This window comes from Sciurus vulgaris (assembly GCF_902686455.1).
Source record: "Sciurus vulgaris genome assembly, chromosome: 12".
In the NCBI taxonomy this organism is placed as follows: domain Eukaryota; kingdom Metazoa; phylum Chordata; class Mammalia; order Rodentia; family Sciuridae; genus Sciurus; species Sciurus vulgaris.
In genome coordinates, this window is record NC_136473.1 from 59,220,416 (window position 1) to 59,230,914 (window position 10,499).

At 42.9% G+C, this 10,499-nt stretch overlaps 1 pseudogene across 1 annotated transcript; it reads right to left on the minus strand.

Annotated features, from left to right (window-relative positions):
* Positions 1-310: 310 nt before the first annotated feature.
* Positions 311-2,497, minus strand: LOC306641525 (protein CBFA2T1-like; annotated as a pseudogene). The gene has a single exon. The product of its transcript is annotated as a protein CBFA2T1-like (transcript).
* Between the last annotated feature and the right edge of the window lie 8,002 nt (positions 2,498-10,499).

Consider the following 10,499-nt stretch of genomic DNA (forward strand, 5'->3'; position numbering starts at 1 on the left):
CTGATGTCAAAGCTGCCAGAATGCTAATTAATTGCAGGCTGAGTCTCTTACTTGTGTGTGTGTGTGTGTGTGTGTGTGTGTGTATATGTATGTATATATATATATATATATATATCAACCTTTGTATTATGGCATTTTTTAAATCTTTCATTTTTCATTCTGTTGACCTGGATATTATTTCTTTTCAGAAACAGGAAAAAAACCGAACATCTGTGTCTCCTAATCTGCTGCACATCTGCGCGTTTCGTAGTGGGTCTTCAAAGTTCAGTTAGCAACCCACGGAGGCCATTCATCTTCTTGTTAAAATGTGTACTGCTGTATCCAATGCTCATGCCCTTGAGGGGTTTCCTCTTTTTTTTTTTTTTTTCATTATTGTATAAAAAGAACATTGTGATTTTTAATATTAGCATTTTTGCTTTCAACAGCAATTAGCAATCTCTGGGTTTGCTGTTTGGTAAAGCATGGGTTAATGAGGTCATCTAGTTTAAAATCCCAGCTACTTGAAAATAACAGGGAGGAGGTCAAATCTAGTATTTCATGTTATATTCTCTGCTCTCTTTTCAGTTCTCTAAAGAGAAGATATCTTTGTTATCCACAATAAGTCATTACCACCCGTTACTGGCCCTCTGTGTTTCACTACCGCCTCAAGATAACAGTTAGGTTCTCTCTTGCTGAGGTACCGAAATAGGATAGTTCATCTCTAAACAAACAGAAAAACGACTTTGAGCATCTGAGGACGAAGAATTGGTTTCACGTTGGTTGTGTTGTCTTTCCTCCGACAGTTCTGAGTCCGCATCTAGCGAGGGGTTGTCTCTATGGTGGAAGGGGTCCCCGGGGTGGTCGACTTCGGAGTGGCTGCTGGTGGTGTGACCATCGGCTCCCGGCCCCGCTGCTGGGCGTGACAGAGGAGCTGACTGCGGGCGTGTCCTCCTGCTGCGGGGCCTGCAAGGTCTGTCCACAGATGTGCTGGTGCTTCTCCCAGTCTTTGTGCTGGCAAAAGGAGCCACAGTATCGGGCTGTGTTACAGCCACTGCAGGTTTCACTTGCTTTATGGCCACAATTCCAGCAATTCTCACTCGAATCCTCCTGCTGATTGATAACTGCCAGTGCGTCCTCTGCTCCTGCCGCTTGGTTCAGCCACCATGCGCTCCATCTTGGCTCGCTCTGTCGTGATCATGTCGTGGGCTTTCCGCTCCACCTCAGACACAGCCTTCTGCAGCTCGGTCATTGCCTGGCACTTCACCTCATTGACGGCCTCCTCAGCTTTCTTCCAGATCTCCTCTGGCACGTATCCAGACGCAGGCCTGTGAAGGAATTCCCGATGTGCATCTAATGCCCCTGGGTCAGGGTTGACGGGACTCTGCTGTCTGGAGTGACTGCTGCTACTGCTGCCGGCATCACTGTACCGCCGGATCCAGTAATTCAGTTCTTCCCGGTCCGCTTCCTGCATCGCCTTAGTACAGTGAGTGATCGTCTTCTTTTTTCTCCCATGTCCATTATGCAGTTTAACAGATGATCAAGATGTTTCCGTTCTTCTGCCCATTCTCGGTTAGTCTGTTAGTGATCAATCATTTCTTCTTGACGTGTGCCATGCAACCCCATAGGTCTGTTTCTGACCCTGAGGTCCCTGTAGCTGGGTTGTTGATAGGAGTCCCTGTAGTGTGGGCAATGGCCATATCATCCAAACGGTAATGCTGAGGTGGAGGTGGGGTAGGGTGAGGCAGGCCATTTGGCTGGTAGGATAAGCCATTATTTGGACTATACCGCTGGCCTGGGCTAATAGTGCAGGGTCGCTTGTTCTGAGGGCAAAGGCTCTCTGTCAAAGCTATTTTCTTTGGTTCTGTCTGGAGTTCACCTCTTCTGTTTTTGTTCACATGGAGAAGAAGCTCTGAGGAGTCAACAGGGGAGGTGGTGCTGGCATCCAGAAGCAGCTGTTCGTGCTGGGCGAGGTACTCGGCAGGGTTCTGTTTGGCCAGCCTTGCACAGTGGAGGAGTTCGCACTGCAGCAGGGGCAGTTGGCCTTCAAAAATGGGATGACAGAAGGTCGCAGTGGGAAGTTAGTAGCTTCTTGCAGTTTGGAATGAAATTCTTCAATTGTCAAAGTAGAGTTCACCAGTCCTAGCACAGGGTACGGACTCTTTCTCCAATCTCTGGTGAGGTGTCATTGCCAAACTGCTGCAGGGTAGTGAGAAACCGTTTCAGCTTGCTGAGTTGCCTGGCACCACAGGCTGGGGGCAGTTGTTGATTAGCCAGAGAAGAAGAGTTAGAAGAGGAAGGCCTGTTGCTAAAGCCATTGGGCTGTGAGGGGGCGCCATTCAAGGCTGTAGGCGAATGGCTTGTGCCATTAGTTAATGTTGTTGGTGTAAATGAGCTGGTTCTTGGAGCTCCTTGAGTGGTTGGGGGCGGTGGCATGGTTGGAGGAGTCAGCCTAGAGTGTGTCTTCACATCCACAGGTGAGTCTGGCTTTGTGGAGTGCTTCTCAGTACGATCTCCTCATCTTCAGAACTGGCTTCATCCCTTAAGTTCCTAAACATAGACCTTCACATCTCAGATAAGAAATTCTTCCAGGGAAGAACAGTCTCCTAAGTGACAGTTCATTACCTGATTAACCTCTGTTCTTTTTCATTGACCTTATCACCTATTGCTCTCTCTTGCTCATGTCATTTGAGCACAGCAGTCTCTTTGATAACACTGAATATACCAGACATCCTCTCACCTCTGTTAATGAGCACATTTTTCCTTTAAGAAAAAGAGATGGGATCTATAAGAAAATGTGAGATAACATTGCTATTTCAAAAGAAAACTCAGAAGCTGACCTAACAGCCTGTCAATCAAAAGCTATCTTCTGAGTGCTCATGAGGTGAATGATGAGTTGATGCTGTGTGATAAACCGACTTTACTACCCAAGGTGAACCACAAATTAGCCAAGGGGTTCTCTTCCCTAAAGGGACAATGTGACCATGACCATGGCAAAGAAAGATGCCACACTGAAAGGTGTCTACAACACTATCCGCTTTCTTCCCATGTGAAACCTACAAGTCTCAGCCTATCAGCAAGGTGCAGAAGAAGCTGGTTCATTGTATAAGAGGACCCAGCCCCACCCTGAGGAAACACTGCCTTTTCAAAAACCTGGAATCCTTATAACTGAAGTCAATTACTCCATTATACTTACAAATGATGCTAATTTCAGGACTATTGTGACTTCCCTTAGTTCAACAAAGCATAGAAACTAACAAGGTCAAACTGTGACACTTGCAAGATCACTAGGTAATTTCATTATCTAGATTCTAGGTCAGTGCATGCCTGGAGACTTGTCCAGCATTTATCCCACATTCTACTGAGTCAAGTTATTCATTTTGGTTATTCCTTGCCATGAAAATAAGAAAGAGGAGCTCTAGGCCTCTAGATAAAAAAAACCTAGTCTCCTAGCAAAGGAAAATAGCCTCATTCGGCAGCAGAAGCACTATAACCCAAGACAGCCACCTGGGAGTTAGTATGACCTCAGTCTTCAAAGGGTTCTACCATGTTCCTCAGCAAACATGAGAAAATCACAGTGTACTGTGCAAAGAAGTTAGTGGAACAAATGGTAAGGGTGCACTGGGGAAATAAGGTGTTTGGCTGGAGCAGCCTCTTCCAGGGGCCTTCCTAAGCAACACACCCAAAAGTTTTCATAGCTGTACAATTGTTAACTTATTACCCAGCTCCTCTCCCCAAGGCACCTATTCCACCAAATATATCCTCTGAATCTCTCTGAGCTTCTGTTTCTTTTCCTGTAATAGAGAAAAGTATCTATCTCATAGAGTTGTTTACAATGGTTGAATTATCATGCATTGTTAGCAACTGATCCAGTACTAAGCTCATGAATGGGGTCAGGGTTTCACAACTCTATCCCTCTTCTACCTTTTTTTCCTTGGAAATGTCCCACTTCAGCCCCCTCTCCTTCAAGCAGGGCCTTTTTTTTTTCTTCTTCTTCTATCTGATTCAATACATATGCAGACAACCTGCTGGTCAAACCCTTATTTGCTTTATTCAGTTCCTGAATTTTGGGCCTATTTTGTTACTCATACTGTCCAGATCTTGGTAACAGACTCATGTTTAAGGATCATGTAATCACTTGCATAACTAGTTTGTTTCTAATCCACCATTAGGGTGCAATATTTCTTGATACCCATCTCAATTCAGAGGGTGGAGTAAATTATGTCTCTTAGTTGATGACACATTTTCACTTTTGATTTGGGCAAATCCTTGATTGTTTTAACTATTCCTTTTTATTTCTATTACCCATTCCCATTCTCTACACCATAAGCAATCATGTTTTTGAGTTTAATATTTACCTTCTTATTTGCAAGTGTCTTTGAAAATACATATTGTTATCTGAGTACACAAATTTTTAACTAATATAAATAATATTGTATCATATATCATTGTTTTCTTTTCGGCTCAGCACTGTGCTCTTAAGATGCACACGTTTCTATATGTGCCTCTAATTGTAGTGCGGCAGGCTGCAGGGTGCATCCAGGGCATCATGCTCTTCTGCTCTCCCACCCCTTATATCCACACATACAAACAATGCTGTGGAAAACATCATCATACAGATTTATACATCCTTGTGACCTAGTTTTGGGACATACCCCTGGGAGTGAGATTAGGCCTGTGAGATAGGCGATAGAGATAGAGATGAAGACGGAAATAAAGGTGGAAATGGATATGAAGATGAAAATGGAAGTGGAAATGGAGATGGAAGTGGAGGTGGAAGTGAAAATGAAGAAGGAAGTGGAGGTGGAGGTAGAGGTGGAGATGAAGGTGATTGTAGAGGCGGAGGAGGAGGTGGAGGTGGGGATGCAGGTAGAGGTGGAGATGGGAGTGATGATGGTGGTAGAGGTGGAGATATAAGTGTAGTTGATATGGAAGTGGAAATGGGGATAGAGATGAAGATGGAGGTACAGGTAGAGGTTTAGAGATATGGGTATAGATAGGTACAGATAGCAAAGATAAATACAGATACATTGAATTCATACACTCATATTGACTAAGAAGGTGTTGTGCCAGACGGAACCAACCCCTTCTTCCTCTAGACCTCTACTCTACCTGCACAGATTTCTAGCACTGAACTAGCTAGAGATCCAGAATGGAAGGGGCTCTCTTCCTAACCACAGATTCACAAATATCTTATTCTCAAGTCATAACCAAATATGGCAATTTTCCTACCAAGATTTTCTTGGTCCCCACAGCTGGAAACGATCTCTTTGCTCTCTGAATTCTTAGTATCTTAGTGTCTGTTGTCTGATAGCTTAGTATCTTTCTAAGGACACTAATCTTAGTTGCTCACAGGTTTAATCTCTCCTGTAGGCTTTTAACCCTTGAACAAAGGATTACCAAGTGAATCATTCTGGTGATCTGTGATTACAAACAAGGGCTTTAAAGTCCAACAGAACTGAGATCCAATCTCTGTTGTGTCATTTATAATTCATGTGACTCTTAGGCAAGATTATTAAATTCTCTCAGCCTTAGTTTCCCTGTGTAGATACTGCCTATCATCAAGGTTTATTAAAGAAGTAAATGAAAAGTTATAAACACTTAATTCAAGCTCAATAACTGTAGCCACCATGATAACTCATCACTGTCATGATTACCAAGCAGGGACACAGAACATGGCACAGTTCTTTAAGAATTGGAATTGGGCACTTTCAGAAATGCCAACCACCTTGTCCGTGGTCACCTGTCTGAGAGTATCCAGGCTAGTACTTGAACCTAAACTTTCTTTGTGACTTTTCTCCTCTAAAACCATACTTACTGGGTCTTGTTTTGGGGAAAATGGCTATTTATAAGATTTAAACAATTGGACAAGAAGAACTGAGTGAATTTCTATATCACTTCAATTACAGAACTAGAGATCACATGTATGGTAAGGGTGTGTGTGTGTTTGTCAGATTTTTCACTGCCACAACCAAAAGACCTGACAAGAACAATTTTACAGGAAGAAAAGTTTATTTTTGTGGTCATGGTTTCAGAGGTCTTAGTCCAGAGATGGCTGACTCCATTGATCCAGGCCTGAGTTGAGACAGGAAATTAGGCAGAAGGGTATGACTGAGGAATAAAGATCAGAACATGGCACCAGGAAGCTGAGAGAGATTTTCCCTCTCCACAGACAAAATATAAACCCTAAAGGCACATGTGCACATGCCCACTGACCCATTTCCTCCAGCCACACTCTACCTGCCTACGGTTACCACAAAGTCAATCCCCATCAAGGGATTAATGCACTGATTAGGTTAAGGCTCTCATAACTCAATCATTTCCCTCTAAACCTTCTTGCATTATCTCACACACAAGCTTTTGGGGGGCAGCCAATATCTAAACCATAGCAGTGTGCCTTATCTCCATCCTGTGAGCAAAGGTCCTATGAGATGATGAACCCTAAAAAACTTAGACCAGCACCAGCACATGGCAAGTACATGATTCCATGTAATTATCACCACCTCCCTGGTTCCCAGACACAGAGGAATCTGTCTGCTTCTTCCAAGGAAAGCAATTGCCTCTCTATGTGACCTGAAGAAAACTTCAGTCCAAACAACCTTCTAACCCCTTTCAAATGAGGCTGTTCAAATTCAGTAAAACACAATCTTTGTGATCCAAATACTTTTAGAAGTTCATTATAAAGTTCCAATGGCTTTGTGAACATCACATGGATGTTTTCAATCAATATTTTCATGCTTTGGAGTGAAAGAATTAAAATCATGAAAACTACTCTTTTCTTTTTAAAAAAAGAAAAGACAAAGGAGAGCTGCAGATGTAGCTCATGGTACAGCACTTGCCTACGAGGCCCTGTGTTCAATCTCCAGTACTGAAAAGAGAGAGAGAGAGAGAGAGAGAGAGAGAGAGAGAGAGAGAGAGAGAGAGAGAGAGAGAGATATTTGTCTGTGACTGAGAAGTCAAGGAATATGCATGGGAGTGACCAGGCTTTCCTTCTAATGAAGGTCAGGCTGGTCAGTTCACTGTTCATAGCCCTGTGCAGAGGGGAGGGGACCAGGAGGCCAGACAGTTCCAATCAAGTTATCTGCCCAGAGTTTCTGAATTATGAATCACAGTAAAGGAAGGAAGAGAAGTATAAAATCCAAAGAAACTTTTGAATAAAACTATGCTTCAGAAGTCAAAAATCTAGGTAACGAGGATCAAGTTATAATGCAGGACTCCACACAGGTAAGGCAAGCTATCAGGGGATATGGTCCCTAAACAGAAATCTAATCTTGAGTGAAGGAGGTCAGCAAAGAAAATGGAATGTTTGTAGTAGCTTCAAGCTCTACTCAAATTTTTATAAATATAATTAGTATCTTCTTATAGTGACAAAAGACTCCAGTGCTATTCACCCAAACTGACAAAGGGTAGGTAGGGATCATGAAGTAAGTTATAGCAAGGGAATGCTCTGTGCTACTCAAATGCACACAAGGTTGGGACATTGTTTGATTTGGAAACATGAAGCCTCTTGGGGTCCTGAAGTCCTGAAGGGTGATGGCAGCAATAACAATAAAGTAACTATGCAGCAAAGGTCCCTAAGATGTCCCATTGGAGACAGGATGGTTAACAAGGGATGAGCAATCAATGGACAAAGAGCTCACTAGAACCCCGTGCTGTGGACACTGATCATTAAAAAGAAGAGCCAGAACTGGTAATTCCTTGCACCGTTTTTGTGACACTACTCCAGGAGACACAAACCACTCCAGGAGAAAGAAGCCACTTGACCTGAAGGACATTTTAGTATCTCCAGTAAAGTCTGTCTTAATCATGGCACAATGGACCTGCTGGGGTTGATAGAGGCCTATTCCATAAAAAAGACACATTTCATGCAGGAAGACAGACCAGGCCTGGAACAAAGAGCTGTGGAAATCTCCAAAACTTCTATGAAATCATATTTACACTCAGCAAATGTGGGGAGTCCTGCTGGAGAGCCCTTAGCCCCTCTGAGTGAGTCGTCACCACCAGCTGCAGGCTGAGTAGTTCCCTAGGCACAAGGAGATGTGAACAAAGAACCCTGTTTCTCTGCTCCCTCGCCACTTAAACGCCCAGTTTATTTTTATCTCTAAGGCTCCATTCAGGCACAATTCTCTAGTCCAACCTCCAATGGGGGTGACATTACCAGCCCATCCATCTTAATGAAATAACTGAAGTGGATGTACAGAAAGACTTAGATTGCTGTTGAGCACCAAGTAATCGATCTGATCATTGGTGATAAATCCAATTCAGGCATCTTAATGACTGAAAGCAGTTATTAAGACAACCAGTGACATTACCCAGTCACAGCTAGTTTAGTCTTGGCGATCTGCATCTGTGTACAAGACAGAGCCCAACAGCGAAGCTGTAAGCAGAAAAAAAAAAAAAAAAATTAAAATAGTCCAGTACTAGTATTTGTTCCATTCTCCAGATAAATGTTCATTGTAGATTCTTTCTGCTGCTGGACTTTTTGCTTAGTCTGGGAGATTGTTCTCAGATGTACATGATGAATTAGCTACCAAGCTGGATCAGGAGGTAGGCTGTGGTGAGCTGTGTAGGATGCAGGTTCTCTTTCATAAATTCCTCATTGCTGTGTTATTCTCAGCCTGTATGAAGATGGTGTACTGGGACTCATGCAGAAACCCAATCTCAATCCTTTTTATTGCCCCCTCCCCTCTGACTGCTTTGTTCCTCTGAAAGAATTAAAGATACCCAGTAAGTTATAAGCAGCACATTAGGAAGAGGGAGCTGATTCTGCTATAATGACAGGTATTCAAGGTGACAGTTTGGCTCAGAGTCTATTGATGAGCAAAGAAAAGTACAACTTTCTCCCCCACTACAGGATTTACAGACACACACATGACTCAGATCCCATAGTCCTTTGGTTTTGGTTATTATCCGCTTGTAAAAAGGCAAGACTGTAGTGTACCCTGAGAGGGATGGAGCCTGCTCCTACTTTTCTTACACTCTCCCAATCCTGCATCTTCAATCTGAAGGTGTGAAGTCCAGAGAGCTGCTGGCACATGAGCTTCCCTATGGAGTCACGCTTGACTTGTGTGAAGTATGACAGCACGAGATAGAACAGTAGACCTGGAAAGGGACTGGATCAGGAGCCTAGACTTACCAGCCAGAACCTTCTCAGACAAGCTGTTAAGCATGGGCAGATCATAGATGCGCTCCAGGAAATCATCTGAAGCAGGTAATACAGAGAATCAGATAGGATGCTGGTAGAGCCATGGTAGAGTCCTGTCCTGCTTCTCACCCCTCAGTGACAGGGGCAAATTCTACAGACTCTCAGCCTTGTTCTCCTCAACTATAAAATGGGTTCACTAATTCAATTATTTACTGAATGCTTAATGACTGCTTCCTGGGGGCCAGGCACTGATGATCCAGACAAAGTCTGGTCTTCAGGTAGCCTACATTCCACTGGGGAATCAGATAAGCAAAGATAAATAGATACCTGTCAGGGAGTGGTAAATTCTATGGAGAAAGATAAAGCAAAGTACAGGAAGAACAAGTGATTTTGTACACAGCATCCCAAGAGAACCTCTCTGAGGATACTGCATGGATATGTGGGGGCTAAGCACTTTGAGTAGAAGGAAGAGCCAAGTTAAGGACCTGAAGGCAGAAAGGAGGTCGACTGGTCTGAAGAACAGCCTGAAATGCAGTATCTTCTTCACTGGACTTCTGTAGAGGTTAAAAGGTTACTAGCTCCTTGCTCTATATGAGGATACTCAAGAGTTAACTGTTATGAGACTGAGAAGACACCACAAAGCAGAAGAAGTGGGCCAAGGAACACAGCCTCTGGCTTTAAGAATATCTTGCACACAGAGGGGAATGGGGGGAAGAGAGGGGAACAGGAAAGACAGTGGAATGAATCTGACATAATTTTCCTATGTACATATATGGAAGCATCACAGTGAATCCACCATCAGGTACCTCTACAATAATGGGTTTTTAACTAGAAGAAGATATATTCCATGCTTGTGTAATTACATCAGAATGGATTCTACTGTTATGTATAACTAAAAAGAATGATTTTTTTTAAAAAAGATTATCCTGCAGAGACAGTGTAGCTGGTGTGAAGAGACTGGGACACAGGGAGGACTGCCTGCCTTCTGACCAGGCTCAGCCACCTCACAGTGTCACTTCAGGTAAGGCGTAGTTTTCATGGACTTCAGTCCGCTCACATGTCTCTTAAAATAGTACTGTATTTATTAATGAACTATTTTGTGCTTGAATTAATTTACATATTAAATTAGTCCTGTGAGGCAGGTATCACTTTATAAAGACAGAAAGTGAGGCTCAGAACAATTAACTAACTTGCTAAAGGACTGTGGGTCCTTTCACAGATGTATGAAGGAGAGAGTAAACAATATTCAAGCTTAAAAACATAATCTGTGGAAATTATTTAATCGTATTAATTCTTAAATCTGATAGAAATGCAATCCTTTTTTTCCTAATGAAATGTTACCTAAAAGTCTGATAACTAACACAATAAAGGTGGTCAT